General features: G+C 40.6%; 1 protein-coding gene across 1 annotated transcript in view; it reads left to right on the plus strand.

Annotated features, from left to right (window-relative positions):
• Window positions 1-330: 330 nt before the first annotated feature.
• PLA2G4A (phospholipase A2 group IVA) overlaps window positions 331-19732 on the plus strand; it is a 140325-nt gene continuing 120923 nt past the window's right edge. The window contains exon 1 of the mRNA XM_084797446.1: window positions 331-476. The gene's annotated coding sequence lies outside the window, so the exon portion shown is untranslated. The remainder of the gene's footprint in view (window positions 477-19732) is intronic.

Here is a 19732-nt window from a genome sequence, read left to right on the forward strand (position 1 = left end):
GAGAGCACTGTATACATAATAATAATTCTTTTAAAAATGCTCAACATAGTTCACTATCTTTTTAACTTTGCTCTCAATGTTATAGAAAAAAGAGGAAGTAGTGACTGGTTAAGGGCAAGCAGCAGTCACACACACACACACACACACACACACACACACACACACACACACACGTGTACTGGACCAGGTAGATCACACTTTTTCTGTGTCGCATGTTTTCTGACTTCAAAGGCCTGATTGTGTGTGAAAACTAAGCATGCACACTGAGCCTTTTACTCTTCTCCAGAGGAGCCCTTGAGCATGCTTGAATTCCACCTTAACATCCACAGAGGCAGAGCGACCCGCCCACTTCTTAGCCCCTCCTACCAGCGGCAAAAGAAGTTTCTTCAAGTCGGAACTGTGAAGGGGGGAATCCTGACTGACAGAACGCTAGAGGCACAGAGGAGCCTGAGGATTCTCAATTTACCCGGGGAACTGTAAGCCATGCATTTACTCTTCCTGCCTGCTTCCTCACTCGCACTCTCCGTAGCTAGCCGTGGGCAGCTTGCTAGGAGGGAAGGTAGCCACGCGAGACAAACCTCATTTCTTTGGCTCCTCTGCCTTTGGGAAAGACTCACAAAGCAGGCTTCAATTTTCTTCTGATTGAGGTTTTGCTTTCCTGGGTCTAAAAGCAGATTGTGATAAAGGTGTAAGTTGTTTCTTTCAGCGGGTGCAGGGAAATTTAGAATTTATAGAGAAGTGAGTTGGCGGCGGCGTGTCTTTGTGTTCCACGTGATGGCATCCAATGGTTCCTGACTCCTGGACTTGAGTTGCAGGCGGCTTGACAGTGAAGATCTTTAGGGGCAGTTTGGTGACTCATTTACATTTTAATTGTTTAAAAAAAAAAGTCATATTGGTGACGTACTCAGAGAATTCCCGGGTATTGAATGTGTTGCTGCAAATACGTGACAGCCAATATTGACAAACTAACCGTGTGCTAACAAGCATTGCTAGTCCCTCAGTCTTTGGGTAACTTGTGACAGGAGAACAAGTCAAAACTTTATTTATTTATTTTTTCTTCAAAATACTTCATCAAGTTGCAGGCTTGAATTTTGAATGTGGATACTATTTTAGAACTGGTGTTCAAAAGAAGGAAGGGGAAAGACATTTGGTTTTGAACTAACAGTGGCTTAACCTCTTTTAGTCTTTTCCAGCTTGTAATGACTCCAGTCTTATGTATCCATCCCTTCAAAAACTGGGCTAAGAAAAAACGCACCTGATGTTGGCTCCTTTCAGTGAAGGCCAGTGGAGAGTGTTAGAGACATGCCACTTAGAAGGGGTGGCTTCTACTGTTATATTTGGGGTTCTAATTTGACAAAGGGGATATATTTTGGTTTGTTCCTGGTTTTTGTTTTTGTTTTTATTTTTGTTTTTTTGATACATTTGAAATTGTAGTCAAAGAGATTCATAGGGAATTTAATGAAGTAAACCCATTGATTCTGAAATTATATCCCAGGCATACTGAGATCTTGCCAGTGAAGTTGGTTTTTGTTTTCATCAAGCTCAGGAAGAGTTAAATTTTAAGTTAAGCAACAATTGTGAAATTCATAGAGAAGTTTAATTGGCCTGTTCTCAAAGTTTTTTTTTACAAACTTCCTCCAAGGGAAGCATAGTTCATGGGAAGAAACACCATTTCATTTTTTAATGGCATTTCATATTTATTTTTAAATAGGAAAAATAAAATTATGAGACCTATATCTTAGCCCCTGGTGAGGCTCATGTCATAGAGGTATATTGGCCTGCTTTTAACACTTGTCCTTCCTACTGCTGCTGCTTAGAAAGCAGAGTCCTGAAGCCAGCTGTTTGATTGTTTAAATATTAATAAACACGTCCCAGGAATAAAAAAAGAGGAAGACAGAAGTTGCCATGGTTCCTCTTCTTCCCAGTCTATTTATCACCACATTCCCCCACCCTACCTCGCAATGCCTGTGAGTGACATTTCTTTTACCCCTTTTCTGTCTTTTTGATCACTAACTCCTTCACAGACATTTTCAGGACTCTGAGTCCTCCTAGAAGAATGAGCATATGTTCTTCTAACATATGTTGAAAGGAAGAAATTCATACATTTGTCAAAGGGATGGACTGTTCTGATCATTTATCAAAGTTAAGCCGCAAAGACCTCCACCCTCGAGTGGGATTCTGCCTCGATGTCAGTACTCTAGTGTCCACACGGGCACGTGTTCACTAATATTTAGGAATTCCAAGCACCTTCATGCCATGCATAGAGTCACTCGCCTAGAAAGCAAGTGACCTAGATTCTAGACTCAACCCCAATACTAATCAGTCATGACATATTAGACTTGTCATTTTTTTTTTACAGCTTCTGATGAGCCTTTTGCTTTAACCAAAATGTATACTCCACTTTTGTCCTTACATCCTAAATTTAATTTCCCAGATTGATCATGTGTTTCAATGGTATTGCTTATTACAAAGCTAATTACAAAGCCACTGTCACAATCTTGGTAAATAATAGAAAATTGCAACGAAATAAAAGAATGTATTTATATTCTTCTCTAAGGAGGTAGGGCAAAGGCTAAATAAAGGCTGCTTATGTGATGGTTACAAATAAGAAAGGTTTTGTTTGTTTTAAAGAATGCTCATGTTTGTCAATAATGAACTTGGACCCATCTGTTGACTACTGGGGTAACAAAGAGCTGGGGAACTGACCATGATTGGGGTTCTTTTCAGGGAAGGCAGCAAGCAGGGAAGATGTTCTTCAGATCTTTTGAAACCATTACCTGTGTGTGGGCAGGTGAGGGGTGGCAGTGGATATGCGGGTGTTGGGGGTGGGACTGCAGCATGGATTTGCTGCTCTTGATATGTAGACCTCAGTTATTGTTTTACTGTCTGTGACTCTTAATCCACTCATAGCAATCTTTAAGCACAGTTTCCTTCTCTTCTAAAACAAAAGTAAATAACGCAGTGCTGCTGATGATAAGCGGCTTTGAAAAGTTGCACTACCAGTTTAATCGCCTAATTAATCCAGATATCTTTAGAGCAACTCAACAAAGGCCTGTGAGTGAGCTGGGATTAAAAGATAATAGAAACACTGCCCTCAGCTTTCTTTCCCTTCTCACTAACACATGTGGCTATGAAGGATTTGCTTCCTGTTCCTTAGTTTTCTACTCCTTTGCTTGGCTTTGGAGTCTGCAGGCACGTTTCCGAATTTAATGTAACAGTAGGTTTTGAGTTAGCAGACTAGTGTCCCTTATGTGTCTAATCTCAGCATTCCTCTCAAATATAGAAAACTCACATGTCTGCAGGGATCAACTTATAATTTCTTACCCATTTTGTTTGTATTTATGAGCTACTTCACAACCATTTAGTTTGAAAAGTATAGAACTGGAGTTCTATTATTATCACCTTTTATCGTAGTCCTGTACAGGTTATAAAAAGGCTGTGTAAGAACTTCATCCATAACTGAGGCTGGTGGCATAGGCAGGTAATCCCTGCTACTTGGGAAACTGACGCAGGAGGTTTAACAAGTTCAAGGCATACCTGGGCTACGCATTAAGTTCATCTGTGGGCCAAGCGTTCACTAAACTGTGGAATCAATCCCCAGTACTGAAAAAGAAAAAACAAACAACAAAATGAACAGAAAATTCCATTTTTTCCCCTTTGCTGTTGTTGTTGATAACTGTGAATTAGCAGAGTAGTCATTACTGTCAACACTTACAGATATGAAAAGGGAAATTTGGGGGAAAATCAAACAGGGCTCTGTCCAAGTCTGTGCCCATGGCATCCATCCTGGTGTACTTTGCATATTTCATTAAAGCCTCTGACTTGTTCATATTCCCTGTTCATGATGTGCTTTTTTTGTGCTTGTCAACCTCCTCCTACTGGAGCTAACAGAAACATTGTAAGGGAAGGCTCAGAAAAGGACACTGTCCCCAAGTCCAGCCCCACAGCACCTCATTTGTTCTGCCCTTGCCACATGGGCACTGGCCAAGAGGACATTGCACTAGCACTTCAGAGGGAAAATTAGTTTTTGATTTGTAATTTCAGGATTTTTGAACTACTTAGTGTTTTATATAAGTACATAGTGCTTTAAAGACAACGAAGCATATGACATTTTATCAAATCTACAAAATAGACATATTAAAGAGTGGTTTTTATGAATCACGATAAAATTTTATTTAACCAAAGGATTTACATCCAGGTTGTAACAGAGACATTTCTTAGACTGTTTGGAGTCTTAAGGTTTTTTCGATCCCCGATTATGTTGGACAGTTAGTATATAGCAGCTGCATTCATCCTTTGTGGAACAAATTTTACTTTTCCTAGTAATTCAGATGCTTATAATAAAGAAGAGAGACACTTATTCTCAGGGCTTATAAACTTCAGTTATAAACTTGTCTCAGTACTCATATGCATGACTTGGTCATAAGTAATATGTAATAGCTGAGGCCTGCACACTGGGTGCAACTTTGCCTCTAGAAACATTAGGTCAGCAAATAGCTTCTGAGTTTCAGTCAGTGAATTGGCACACTTCCTATTTGCATCACACCTCATGCTCATATCTTAGACAAGATAAGCAAATTGAATGCAGCCCATGAGCAGCAAACTGATTGTTAACCCCTAGTTGAAAGGTGTTTCTTTGTTGGACTCATGAATCTGTAATTCCAGAAGACTCTGCTTGCCTAGGGATCATCTAGAAGAAGAAAAAGTACGCTGTACAGTTTTAGGTTCCGGTGTTTATTTATGGAAACAAAAAGGCAATTGATTCTGTGAATTTTTTTGCCAGTATTTTGTGCAATATTATGAAAACATTGAGAGAAGTAATTTAGAACAATTACGTCAGAATTTATAGAAAATCAACTTGGAGGAAAATGCATCAAGATGGATACATACATAATGATACAGATCATTCTGAAATGACTCTTTCATCAATAGTTATGATATCTCAATAGCTGTTAGTTACTACTGTGCCCACCATACCCTCAAACAGGTTTCTACCTACTTTTCATTCGTCTGTCATAAAGAAAGAGGAGAAGATTTTAAAATTACCCGAGTCCATGTACACAGAGTAAAGAATAAAAACCTGGCATTTTTATAGTTCATGGAATTGCATTTTACTTTCAGTATAATGTACATGTCCAAATAACATCTTCCAAGTATTGATAGGCCCTTGATTCTCAGAAGTTACAACCAACTTTTAGGAAGATTTTTTTAATAGCAAAAAATATATTTTAAAAACGTTTCTTGAATCCAAGGGTATAAGTGCAGGCTTGTAATCCCAGGTAGGCGGATTGTAGGTTCAAGTCTTACCTGAAATACAGAGTAAGTTCAAGGCTAGCCTGGTCAATTTAGTGAGGTCATGACTCAAAGTGAGTAGTAAAACAATAGGGCTGGGGCATAGTTCAGTGGTAGTGTATTTGCTGAGCATATGCAAGGCCCTAGTGCCAAAACTAAAGAATAAATACCCAAACAAAAAGGATTACTTTAAAGCCACTAAATTGTCTTTACAATCTGTTACTTAATATTTATGTTCTGAGCTAGAAATAACCAGGGATTTAAATTTAAAAATTTGTGAAAGTTTACAATATTTAAACAGAACTTCCTCATTTTCATTGTCTGTAGTGACAGCCGCCTCTCTTGTCAATGACAAATGATGAAATGGTCAACTTAAGATATAAGAGATGACAGATAAAGAATAGGAAGGCTACCAAGATGAGACTTGATAGGCTGTGAGCATATGGTGGGTGAGGAGGTCCTCTTCTGTCATAGACCTAGGGAAGGGGAATAGGGTGAAAGAGGGAGGCAGGGAGGAATGGGAAGAGACAAGCAAAAGGATAACAACAGAGATGCAACTTGAATAAATTAATAAAAAAGAATAAAGAATATATAAGAGATGAGAGGCAATGTGTAGAAGGTGAATAGAGGGAGGATAGCATGGCTCACGCCGGCTTCTGGCAGAGAACAGCATTGGTAAAGGAAGCTGCAAAAAAGCAACTATAAAATTAGATGAGAAAAGAGGGGTTTAGGGTAATATGGGAGCCTGAGAAGGATAGTAGTTCCAGAGCAGACAAAGGTGAGTAGGATGAGGATGGAGAGTTGACCTCTGTGTTAGGGACGGGGTAGGTCATTCTTGATCTTCACCAGGTCCATCTCAATGCAATGATGGGGACAGACTAGAGGAGAAGATGAAGTGTGATGCCAGTGCCTGAAGCCGGAGGACAGTGCAGATCCAGGTGCAGGAAAGAAAGGATCCTTTCTAGAAGGATGAGGGGCTTGTGGAAACTACAGCACATTTCTAGAAGGATCATGGGCTTCTGAAGACTATAGCACATTTGCCAATCAGATAATTTGATCAAACGTGATGGTTCAGGAAAGAAAGTCTTTGTCATCAGAGTAAAGTGGAGGTAAGGTCTTCTATTCAGAGCCCTGTGCACCAGGTCTGTCCAGGAGAAGGAAGGCAGCCTTGTTAGTGTGGGACTGTCACATACAGGGACTCCTAAGCTAAGAGGGTGCAGGAGGGTGGGATCCTGGAGGTCGAGAAGGGAGCCAAGTCACCTCCATGAGTGGGGATGCCTCTTCAGGTTCTGAGGATAGGCTTTTAGAACACAACCACTGCCTGGTTGTGTTGTGACTCATAGCTGTGCTTAGATGATAGGTGTGGAATGGGGCTATATAGTTGATTTTTGAGTGTGTGTCTTCTGTTTTTGTTTTTGTCCCCCCCCACCCTACTCACCCCACCCATGACCTCGCCCATTCCAAAAAGAAGAAGGAAAGAAGAATGGAGGAAGAGAGAAAGGAAGAAAGAAAGAAAGAAAGAAAGAAAGAAAGAAAGAAAGAAAGCGAGCGAAAGGCAGAGAGAGAGAATGAGAGAGAGAGAGAGAGAGAGAGAGAGAGAGAGAGAGAGAGAGAGAGAGAGAGGAAGAAAAAAGGGAGGGAAGGACTGGGGAAGGAAGGAGGGGGGAAGGAAGAAGGAAGAATTGAAACCTTGAAAATGAAACTGCATTAAATAAGACAAAAACCCAAACAGGACCAAATCCTAAACATGAAAATCTTGAATAAAAATAATACATAGCAATCCAAGAACTTTTAGGACTCAGGTCATTTTATGTAAGTTACTTAGTAACTAGCAGGGTGTGTCGCACTTTGGCTTGGTTTCCTGTAGGCAGGAATGGAGCCTTTGTTCTTTTCAAACCCCCGTTAGATTCCATGCCTCTCCCTATCCTTGTCAGGCCTGGTTCTACACTTCATTGGATCTCAATGGTTTTTTTACCTGCTCCAATAGCCAACCGTCTGGAATATGTTTTCTTCATGTCCTAATTGGGAGAACCGCTGCTGAGGTTGGTTTGTTGTTCAGTGTTTGTTTGCCTCTTCCCCTGCTCCTCCTGGTTCCCTGGCAAAGCCCTCAGGTCTCACTTGCAGTCCATCATCAGCCTTTTGTCTGTCACTCCAGTTTTCAGAGGAAACATTTAAAGAATATATTATTTTAAGACAGATATTCTGGGCTGGAACTCACTCTGTAGACCAGCCTGGAGCCTTAGTTTCCTTGTGTGTCACCATACTCAGCTCTCAGAGTGTGAGTGTAAGATGTCCTAGAATTTGATTGCACTGAAGGGCCGCTTGCCTAGCATGTGTGAGGCAAGCTCTGGCATGCATCCCAAGAAGTACCCAAAGCAAATCCAAACCAAACCAGAATCATATTATGTCTGAGACAATTAGTAATAAAACGATAATCAAAAAGAGGATCTTCCACAGGATCCTACTATCAGGATGTGCTTTCTTCACGCTGACATTTTTTTTTTTAATCTAAAAGTCAGTTCCTTTGCTTCTTTTTCAATCACTAGAGTCTTAGGGAACAGCTGGCTATCATAATGAAAGTGATGGGTTCTTCCTGCCTCTGACAAAAACAATGTTATTGAAATATTGACTCATATATTTCTTCAAAGCTAAAATAAAATCACACTTTTCTTAAGTCCATTAGCTATTTTCATATATTCTCTGCCCATAAAAGAGCCTTAATTCTGAACTAATTGGAGCCTTAGGCTGAGAGGCTCAAGCTGTCCAGCATGTAAAAGGAGTGGATGCTCTGGTCAGAGGCTTGAGATTGGTCCTGGCTTTACTGTGACTAGCTGTACTGCCCCGTTCATAAGATTTCCTTCCCTTCTTTCCTTCTCTTCTTCCTTCCTTCCTTCCTTCCTTCCTTCCTTCCCTCCCTCCTGTCTCCCTCCTTCCCTCCTGCTTTCATGACAGGTCATGAAATGGAAAGTCACCGTGTGCTTCTCTCCTGGTTCTGCCCATGTGACTTAGGTTATGGCTTAGTTACAGTCACCCAACTTCCTCATCTGTAACACGAAAGGGAGTGTCACACATTAGGTCTGTTAATTTTATATTTAAAAAAGCATCTGTAGAAGCTGAATTGAAACCTTATAGATTTGATTAATGCCTTCCGTATAGCTTTCTAGCTCAGACACAAAGGTTGAGGAAATATACAATTGGTATTTGGAATGTTAATGATTCTAATTAATCTAATTCAGTCTATCATTGTATAACACCCAAATATTCAGGGTATAGTACAAGTGCATTATGGTGCCAGCAAAGGACAGTGGCACAGAGAGAATACATGTTTTTCTTTTCATATGGTATTTTATTTTATTTTGAATTCAAAGGTGAGTACATTTTCTATCATATTAGCCTTTATACTTCTGGGAATCATTCTGTCCTCAAAATTATTGAATCAAATTTAGAACAACGCTGGTGTGTGCTTCAGAGGCACCAAGCCACACTTAAGTATTAGTTAATATACATAGAACTGCCATAGTACCTTATCTCACCATAATTGTTTCCCTTTATAAACTGGGGGTTTTGTTAAATGAATTTAACTTCATGCTCTACTGAGGAGTTCCTAAGCTTCACTAGACTGCCACCAGGGTCCACAACCAAAAGGGGATTAAGAAGCATTGAGAAAAAAATGAAAAAAAAAGAAAAAAATAAGAAAAAAAGAGAAAAAAGAGAGAAAAAAAGAGAGAAAAAAAAAGAGAAAAGAGAGAGAGAGAGAAAAAAAAGAAACATTGAGAATATTTTCCTAAAATACAAACTTTGTTTTTACGGACTCCTTAATCCTGCAAAAGACTGGGATTGTTTCTCACTTCAAAAGGGAATTGCATTCACAGTATCTAGATTTAAAATTTCTTTTATCTGAGAAGAGAATTGTGACCTTGAGGCCTTATTTCACATTACACAATCCTGGACCTGCAGACTTGTGTTTTCGTGTTTCAATGGTTAAAGTATGTGACTATGCCAAGACACAACTCCCCTTATAGTTTTTAGTTCATTGCTTCCACTTAAAGATCTTGTTGACATCCACATTTTTAAGTGCGAACAAGATCAGTGTCCCAAGTTTCCAAAATAGTTGCTGTTCCATGCTGGCTTAAAGGCAGAGCGAGAAAGTTCATCTAGCATAAAATGGCGCCCAGGAGACAGTTCTGCTCATCAGATGGCTTTCCAGGGGGCTTTGACTATACTGTTTGCCTCAGAGAACAGGTGAGGTAGAAAACAAAGCAAAACAAAACCCTTCCGTTAAAAGAGGGAATGGAGCCCTTAGCAAAACAGATGCTCCAAACGGTCAACTTGAGGGTATTTGCAACTTGCACTCTGCAGAGAACTTACAGCTCGGGTCTCAAAGCACTACATTTCTTGGTGCCCCACTTTGTTAAGTGTGCTTAAAAGGCTTTGCACCGACTGAGTCACCTTATCAGTTTCGATAAGGGAGAAAGCAGAACATCCTTCTGTTTTCTAAAAAATGAACGTTGCGTAGTTTCCAATTATCAGGGTACTATTATTCCGTATTGTTCTGAGTGACAAAGGGCGTTTTCAAACAACCTGTGTAGTATTTGTAGGCAAACAACTTGTCACTATTGTTCAAACACAGAAAAGTATAAAAGATGAAGTAAAAGCACGAAGTCATCTTTTATCAGTCACATGGTGAAATTAAGTAACTGTTGTTTCCTCAAAGCCTTTCATTAAGTATGGGTCACACCACCAAACTAATAACTTTGTCACTTAACCTACTGACCAAACTAAGGTGCATATATTACATTTTAATTTTGATTAATTTTAAAAAGTCTTTACTGCATACATGGAGGTATAAAGAACAGGAAATGAATGTACAGCTGTCCCCTAGCTAAGCAAACCTGACTGGGCTTGTCCATTCCTTAGGCCTCTGCTTGTGAACTTGATGCACAACGATGGCTGGCATGATAGGAATATTTCCTCCAACTCCAAATGTCTATGACTCTAAAATATGCCCAGAATGGTCACTTGGTTAGGTGAAAGGATGGAAAATAACAGCCAACCTGAATATCAAGGAAATAACATGAGAAACTGGCTGGGGACTGAGGAGGGTATTTGTGTGTGTGTGTGTGTGTGTGTGTGTGTGTGTGTGTGTGTGTGCGTGTGTGTGCGCGCGCGCGCGCGCGCGCGTGCTTCCTCTGAGTGAGTGTTTCCTAGTGGCAAGGCTGTATAGGAAAATACTACAGGGAAGTATTAAATAGTGTGTGTTCATTGGTATGGAATGCTTGGGGTTGTGCATGGGAGCTTGCTTAATAATCAGATGGGACAGTTGCCCCAGTGAAAAAGTGTTGCACTGCCTTCTAACCAAAGACGTGGCACAGTGCGGGTCTCAAAACAGGTAGGCTTCTCCTGTTCACTGTCTGCCCCGCTCAGCAAGCACACTTCACCGTTCACAACCCCTCCTTTATTACTGGATCCTGGACTGCTATGCCTATGTTATCGACTGTGGTTGAGAGGGATAATTAATTTGAAAAAGATCAGTCAGAGGGGCCATAATGCAGCTGGACACATGTTCTCATAACAGAATGTGAGCTCACAGAGACATGTGGGGCATATGAAAAGAGGGAGGGGACATGTGAGGATGTGATGAGAAGGCTTGTAAACAAAGAGTGGATGCTGAAGACCCAGACACACAGCATTTTGATTTTGGACCTCCCCTTTCCAGAACTGCAAGAAAATGAACGTTAGGCACACATTTGTAGTATTTCTTTTTTCTCTTCCTTCCTTTGTTTTTTTAAAAAGTAAAACCTCATGTTTCTATCATGTCACCTTCTTTCTAAGCATTTTTAATAACTGTTTCTTATTGTGTAATTTCCAAATGTTTCTGGGATGTTGTGTCTTTTAAAAACTATGTTCATTTTGTGAGCATATATGTGTATGTAGATGTTGCTTATGTTCAATAGCTGTGTGCTCATTCTCTGTGTCTGGTGTCTGTGTCTGTCTCTCTGTCTCTGTCTCTGTCTCTCTGTCTCTCTCTCTCTCTCTCTCTCTCTCTCTCTCTCTCTCTCTCTCTCTCTCTCTCTGTGTGTGTGTTTAGGTCAGAGTACAACTTTGGAGAGTTGGTTTTCTTCCTTGCACCATGTGTGTCCTGGGTGTTGAACTCAAGTCGTCAGGCTTGGCAGCAAGTGCCTTTTAACGCTGAGTCATCTCGCTTGCTCTTTAGTGTCTTATTTGCTGGGTCAGAATGATACAGAAAGAAAGAATTGTTCTGAGACAGGTCAGAATTCTAGGGCTGGTGTAGCCCTATTACTGTTTCATACTACTTAGGAGAGATGTTTTTACACAACATAGTTGTAGAGTTTACCTGAGTTTGAGTTGCCAATTAGACCAGTAATTTCAAGCTTTAAAATCTAGTTTGTTTGTTTTTTATCTCAAAAATGTTGATAATAATTACTATCTTGTTGAGAAAACCAAATGAGATAATGTATGCAATTACTTAACAAAGTAACTGGGAAATCATTAACAGGTGTGTATTTAGTCTTATAGTAACTTTTTGTGGTGTGTTCACCTGCTATCCCTGGGAGGCCCGATCTTTCCTGAAGGAAAACAAATAAGACATGAATCTGGGGAAGACGGAAGGTGTGTGTGTGTGTGTGTGTGTGTGTGTGTGTGTGTGTGTGCTCGCGCGCGCGCGCAGTGGGGACCAGGGGGCTCGAGGGAGGGTATACTGTGGTCAAGATGAATTGTATAAGAGAAGTCTTAAAAAATTTTAAGACAATACCAAATGAAATCAATTTGATCGATCACAGATCTATCACAAAAATAAATTTTAATATGGGAAAAAATAGTATTGAAACAAGCAACTGCTTCTATGCCTAGCAGTTTTTGATGCTAGGTTATATAGTTAGGGAGTTCCTTTATGTTAATTCTCAGCACACAGCTTCATCTATAGTCTGGGCCGTTTTCCCCAGTATACCATGAAAAGTCCTCCTTTACGAATTTGTCCATCCATCGAGAGTAGTTAAATAATATCTCCTGGTCCAACTAGAGAACCTGGGAAGGAAGCAGAACTCTCCTCGTGCTGTTCAGAGTCAGGGCCTCGACAGTGTGTTGAGGCATGCAGCTTGTGTGGCGCTACCACTTAGAAACACAAGGGTCCAGGCTAGCAGACATATCAAAACGGCTTCCTCACAGAGCAATCATGCAGAACACTGGCTGGAAGGCAGGCGGACAGCTCCAGGGGGCGCCACAGCTGGGTGGGAGAGTCTTAAGCCTTGAGCCTTTACCTAACAGAACCATTTCCTTGCCAGCTTCCTGTGTATCTTCCTAGTTTGTGCTTCTCTGAAGTCGCAGTTTAAGCCATTAGACTCTGTTCCTTCTCTGAAGTTCTGGCACGTGCTCTGTGTGTGGCTGTGGGTAGAGAGTTGAGCTTTTAGGAAGGTTCATGTAAGAGACTAGGAAGCATTAGAGACCTAGCAGAGGAAGCAGAGAGAAAAAACGAAATCAGCTCAGAAGGAAGAAGACAGCTTCCAGCACTCAGCACCAGCTGCCTCTTGCTCACATGCTGGGTAGGCTCTGCAGTTATGCGCCTGCGCTGAGAAACCCTAGCGCTTGGTAACCTGAACCTCTGAGTCTGGGAGTGTGCATTTGCATCTCCTAGTAAATGAGGCAGGTGGATCTCTGTGAGCTCAAGGCCAACCTGGTCTACAAAGGGAGTCTAAGCAGAGAAACCTTTTCTTGGGAGGTGGGGCGGGTGTGGGGTGGTGGGAGAAAAAAAGAAAGAGGGAGGGGTAGGGGGAGAGAGAGGAAGAGAGAGACTTATGTAGCCTTGGTTTACCTAGAAGTCACTATGTAAACCAGGCTAGCCTCTGACTTAGAGGCTCTGTCTGCCTCTGTCTCCTGAGTGCTGAGGTTAAAGTCATGTGCAATTGTGCCTGGGTGTATTTACTATTTTAATTCCTATTGCTCTTCATTTTTCTCTGCCTGTGGATGAGAGAAAGCTGTGCTTAGCTTTAGTTAAAAAAGAAAAACGTCACCCCTGCCGTTCAGGAGCAGAGCTTCAGGAATGCCTGAGTGGTCGTGCATGTGTCGGAAGGGTGCTGACTGGACACAGAGCTAACACCAGCTTATCCAGCACAACGGAGAAAACCTTGGCTCTAGCATCAGGCAGGCCAGTGGCCCAGGCTTTTAACTTTTAAAATCCTAGCGGACTTGAAATGTAAGCACTTCACTTTTTTTTTTTAATTAAAAGCTCATTATTGACCATAAAAAAGCACATGATCCCCCATAAGATTTGCTCAACAAGCAGGCTAACTTCAGACATCTTAGAACTCTCCAGAGAGCCAAACATCTCTCCCAGGGTTTGAGGCAGTTTGGGAAAGCATCAGTTTTAGAAACAACAGTACATTAATGTATTCACTTCCTTGGGTTGCGGTTGGGGTTTACATACACACGCTCACTCTATCCTCCCCCCGTGAGTCTGTGAGATGGAAGGACTCCTTGTCATTTTATACAGCAGAATGAATAGAGGATCAGGGTAGGGGAAGGAGCAAGCTCTGTTTGACTCTGTGAAACTCCATGTCACTACCTAGGAAGTGAAATTCCCTCCCTTCTCGCCACCAGATGCCATGGCTCTAATTATAGCCATCCTCTCTCCCTTCTGTTACATCACCCTCCGCAGTGAGACAGAAGTGACAAAGCACTTCAGGCCTGACTTTTAGTTTTTAATTCACTTTTTCTGAGAAGCCTGTGTCGCCCTGACATGACTAAATGGGTTTTAGTCACAACATAGGGTATTTATCGCTTGTTGAAAGCTTCGGTTGCATGACATAAGCAAGTGTGTGTTGGGACATGTATCCCAATTCTGAGTGTTCTGGAGGTTTCTAATTATAAGTTGGAGGGGGAGGGGGCGGATTGGAAAGAAAAGACCAAACAACAACAACAACAAAACAAAACAAAACAAAAAAAACCCAACCCCACCAAACCATGAGCTTCATATCTCTTGCTGCAGACTTGCAAGATAGTCTTTACTCAGGAAGCCTGGTTGCTTAGCCTCCTAAGAAGAGAGGAAACCTTCTGTTTTATGAACAGTCATTGTAACCATTGTGCAACTTAGTTGTAGTAAGACTGAGCTAATTGTGGGGGGAAAGGCATTTTCCTAGTGTTTATTATGGATAGTTGGGTAGGGATGTCTTCATACCACAGAAACCTAAAGTATCTGCTGCCTTTACTGTCAGTCATAGGAGGGGAAAAGTGGCCAGGAGCAAGCTAATTCCTAACCAGAACTGCAAATAGAGTCACTCACTGACAGTAATTACACATGACCCTGACTTGAAGGAAAGTGACTGTATCCTAACCCAATTCCCTTAGGACTGTTTTGTTCTTTCCTGGGATGAAAATTGTACATATCAATGAGGTCTATTGGCATTTCTTCTTTGAGACAGGGTCTCACTATGTAGGCCTGGCTGACCTTGAACACACAGATACACCTTCCTTTGCTTCCGGAGTTCTGGGATTAAGGATATGCATCACCACAGCCCCCATAACAATGAACTGTATTTTAAAATAAACTAGAGATAATTCAGATATGAATCCCTAAAATGTTACACAGAGTTCTGTGTGCCTTTTAATAAGTTTCCCCATGGTATATAAGCAAATCACATTGCCAAAGCCAGGACACTGACATGGGCACAGGACTGTAAATACATGAAATACTAAAGTATCACAGACGTTATTTATATTTTTACAAACCTTTGATATTATTCAGTCTAAAATCCACTGACTTTTGACTGGAGGGCAAATCCATGTACATAACTTTGCTGTTTCGTTTTCTGAGAGCTTTTCTTACTATGTAGCTCTCCTTTATTTTTCATTCATGTATGTGCTTATTTTCATTTATCTATCTTTAGTTTTTATTAGCATATACAGTGATGTGTGTCACTGTGACAGTTTCAAACAAGCTTGTAATATGTTTTGATTGCACTCACTCCTCATTACCTTCTGTTGTTCTTTCCTGCTTCTCTTGCTCCCTTTCCTTTTGTTGGCTCGTATATGTGCTGCCTTGTGCTTTCATGTTTTATTGATTTTGGCTTTTTCTGTGATCCAATGAACTTCATTAGGATTACAGCATAGGTGAATGGTTATTTAAAAGCATGGGCACCTGGCTCGTGGTTACAGCACTCAAGAAAATGTCTCTCTCTTTCTGCAACCACTAAGTTCCTGAAGGTCTCCAGAGAGGAGTTGGGCCTCATTAACCCCATCTTATTCCATGAAAAGATACTACCCATCTCAATCTGTGCATGCCCTGTGTATGTGATCACAGATGATGAGGGTTCAGAGGATGATGACCATGTCATGTCCACAAGACAGCCTTCCACACCACTCTACCCCCTTTTTCTGGCTCTTACATTCTTTCCATGGATGGCTGATCATTTAGCAATGCCTTATTCTTAGCAAATTGACCAATAACCTCTACTCATTGCAAAATGAACCTACTTGATCAAAGCTGACACCGGCACTCTTTTATAGGCATAAAGCATACATATTTGTAAGGCGATTTGACAGACCCCCAGATCTACTTATGAAAAAACCAAAATATTAAACCATGGTATTATCCCCAGTAAGACTTGTGACTTCACCAACTGTTGGCTTTTGATCACATTTTCAGTACCAGACATGAATTCCCTTCTGTAGAATAGAACTCATTTCCAACTAGAAAGTAATAGGTTAACCCATTTAGAGTCATGCTACTATTGCGCCATTCAGCATGAGGGTTCCATACATGAAAGTGTTGATGATAATTCTTTCCCAACAGCTCAAGAGCCTGCATAGCACCCGAGAAAGCTATGAAAACTAGTTAGCTGAGAAGATTCAGTTCCAGCTTGAATTCTCTAGGCCTTATATCCAAGTATGGGAGGCCTAAAGCAATAGAGTCTTACGATTTCAACCTGGCAGGCAACCAACAGTAGACACAGGGTTCTCTCTGGCCAGGCTGACCTTGAATTTATAATCCCCCTGACTCACCCTACCAAGTTCTGGGAATACAGATATGTGACACCTCACCTAGTCTGGTTTCATATCTATTGTTAATAGAGATAGGGTTGGATTTCCATCTGCCTTTGTAGTTTCTGTTTATCTACATCTCTTTTCTATGTTTATTTATTTTTATTCTTCTGTTCCCTGTACTCTGTAGTTATATTCTGGTGATCCTTAGTTTGTTTTGTTTTGGTCTAATGATCCATTTAAACAATTTTATTAATATTTTAATGAGTTTGTTAGCTGGTCTAGGAATTAAGATACATGGATTAATTTGTTACAGTCTTCATATGAATAGTAACTTATTTTTGTAAAATTGTCATGTAGTTAAAATTCTTTACTTAGTTTGTGCTGTTGCTAGCACATATATAATATCTTCATTTGTTATAAATTTAGTGCTATAACATTATAATATATTTCTATAAACCTCATGCATTCTATAAAATGTAGGGATAAAACTAAAAATTATACTTGTAGACTATTTGGTGCTACTGTACATTTTATTGAGTCTGGTGTTCTTCATTTCTCCTTATGGATTCAGACCATCTGGTATCTTTTCCTTACTCCTATATAACTTCATTTATCACTTCCCTCTCTGTGATACAATTTTTACACACACACACACACACACACACACACACACACACACACACACACACAGAACCCTAGCCTCTTTAAATCAGCTCAGCGTAATTTTATCTTCTTATGTCATAAAGATAAGGATAAGAAAATATATTATTATTATTTAAATTTTATTTGTTTATTGGTTTCATCATCTCTGTTTCTTTGTGTGGATTTGAGATATTATCTGTTGTCACTTCTTTTCAACCTAAATAACTTTCTTTACTATTTTCCCTCTCCCTCTCTCACTGGTTTCCTCTTCCCCTTCCTTCCTCCCTCTTTCCCTTTCTCCTTCCCTTCCTCCTTCCTTCCTTCTCTTCCTCTCTCCTTGTTCTGACCCCAAGGCCTCATGCATGTTAGGCAAGTGTTTTAATACTAAGCTACATTTCCTGTCCTTTAATATTTTTAATTAATTTTAAAGTTAGCATGCAAGTAGTGGGTTTCATCATGACATGAGTCATTATGCTTTGGTCTCATTCTTCCCCTTCTTAATATTCCTTCCCAGCTGCTTCTCTTATCCCTGTCAGCTAATCCCCCCAGTGCTTTTCTATTTTCTGTATTCCATCACCCTTTTTGTTTCTCACCTCCCTTAAAGATTCCTTCCTTCAATTTGATAATAGCATTTTAGTTTCTTAACACCAAACACATACACACACACACACACACACACACACACACACACACACACACACATTTTAGATTTGGGTTCTGCATCTTTTATTTAGTATTTATCTAAAAAGAAATTCTCCCTGTAGTTACTGCTGTGGCAGTGTCTGTATTTGTATTTCTGAACGAATTTGGTGGCTATGGTTTTCTCATTGTACAGTTTGATTCTTTCAGTACTTTGAATATGTGCTCCTACTGCTTTCAGGATGCTGTTGATCTTTGATTAACTCATGCATGAGCAGCTGTCATCTTCTTGCTCTTAAATTTGTTCTTTATATGTTTGAATTTCAACACTGTGTCTACACATAAGTCTTCTTTGTATTTATCTCACTTAGAGGAACTCAGCTCTATTGATATGCTTTTAAATCAAAATCAGGGAAATTTAAGCTAATATTTGTTGGCATTTTTCTCCTCCTCAGCCCCCCCCCCCCACAACTTTGGAACCTTTGGTGTATGACTCACACTGGTTTTTTTTTTTAAACTTATTTATTTGTTTGCTTTTAAAACCTTGATATTTTCATCACATTTACTCATATATTAGTGTACTTATGTGTGTGTTTGACAACTAGCATGGGCAGGAGGTCAGAGAGCAGTGTGTAGGAGCAGGCTCTTCCACCTCCACGGGGTCCTGGAGATTCAACTCAGGTGCTCAAGCTTGGGTGGCGTCACCTTTACCAGCTGAGCCCACTTACTGGTCTCCTTACGGTGTTACTTTTGAAAACTGAAATTCCAGATTGCGCATCAAGGGGTAAATTGAACATTACAGTGCATATTGATTCTGATATCTCCTATGGGTAAGTTATTGTTGGTTGATTTGTTTCAGTGACCGTCCTCAACTTATTCACAGATGTGCTGTATAGCTCTCAGCCTCAGGTGTATCTGCTCAGGTCACCCCCCCCCCCCCATTCTTGCTTTTAATTTCTGTGTTGTTTTTCCTAGGGTCTTTCTGGGTTAGCATGGCTTAGTTACTAGCCAGTGCTTGGACAAAGATTTATTTAAATGTCTTAAGTGAGTGCTTCTCTGCTGTGACATCTGACTTGCAAGTGGCTTGAAGGATGCTTTCTAAATTCATGGAGTCCCTGCCTAGCTTTTCCTCTCCACCTTTGGGTCCCTCCCATGGCATATCCTTGCTTACAGTCTTTCAGCACATCAGGAGTAATAACTATACCTTACCAAGGTCTTTCTCAATCAACCTTTCTCCCTCTGTGTTGTGGGGAGTTCCTCATGGAGCCCCATACATGTCTCTCTTCATCATTTCTAACCATCTGGCTGGTCTACTGTCTACTGAGTTGGTTGCTTGTCCCAGACAGTGTAGATTCCATTTATGTATAAGACATTTCTGGTGTTTGCTTTCATGGTCTTTGGTTTCTGCCACCTTCCGGGGTGTGGAATTTTCCATGTCCTGCCCATCCCTGACCAGCAAGGCAGTGGAGCTGTATATTCTCAAGGCTGCTTGCCTTCCTAGTTCGAACTCCATGCTGAGGGATTAAGGAGGGTAGAGGCATCTTCTTCCTAAAATGCCACAGGCCTACCTTGTTCCTGGTTTTGGGCATATTGGAAAAATGATGGTCATTTGTCCTTTGTTCTTTCCTCAGTTTCCAGGGTTGTTATGTGATTGTGACACATCTGCCTTGACAATGTTTCTATATCAAGAACCTTTCAAATTCTTTTCTATTTAAACCTTCAAGTGGAAGATTTGGCAAAGCCTCTAAAATATTTTCATTAAGATTAAAAAATACTAAAAAATTTGATTACTGGTATACACTGCGTATTGTGCATCTTTTTTATTGCTGTTGTTTGGTTGGCTGGTTGTGAGCCACAGTCTCATGTATCACAAATTGATTTCAAAATCATATAGCTGCAGATGACATTGTATTCCTGATCCTCCTGCTTCTATCTCCCTCATACAGGGATGCAGATGTGCACTGCCAGTTTATTTGCTTCTGGGGAATGGATATGATGTGACTGATTTCCCAACTTGCCTGCCCCTCAGTGATGGGATGGAAGCTGTGACTGGAAGCTGAATAAACCCTTTCCTCCTCTAAGTTGCTTTTTGTAAGGACAGTTTACCGTAGAAAAACAAATGAAAATAGAGCAGAATTATTAGATCTGGGGAAGGTAGGAGGAA

Source organism: Acomys minous, assembly GCF_964271855.1.
Source record: "Acomys minous genome assembly, chromosome: 1".
Classification (NCBI taxonomy): domain Eukaryota; kingdom Metazoa; phylum Chordata; class Mammalia; order Rodentia; family Muridae; genus Acomys; species Acomys minous.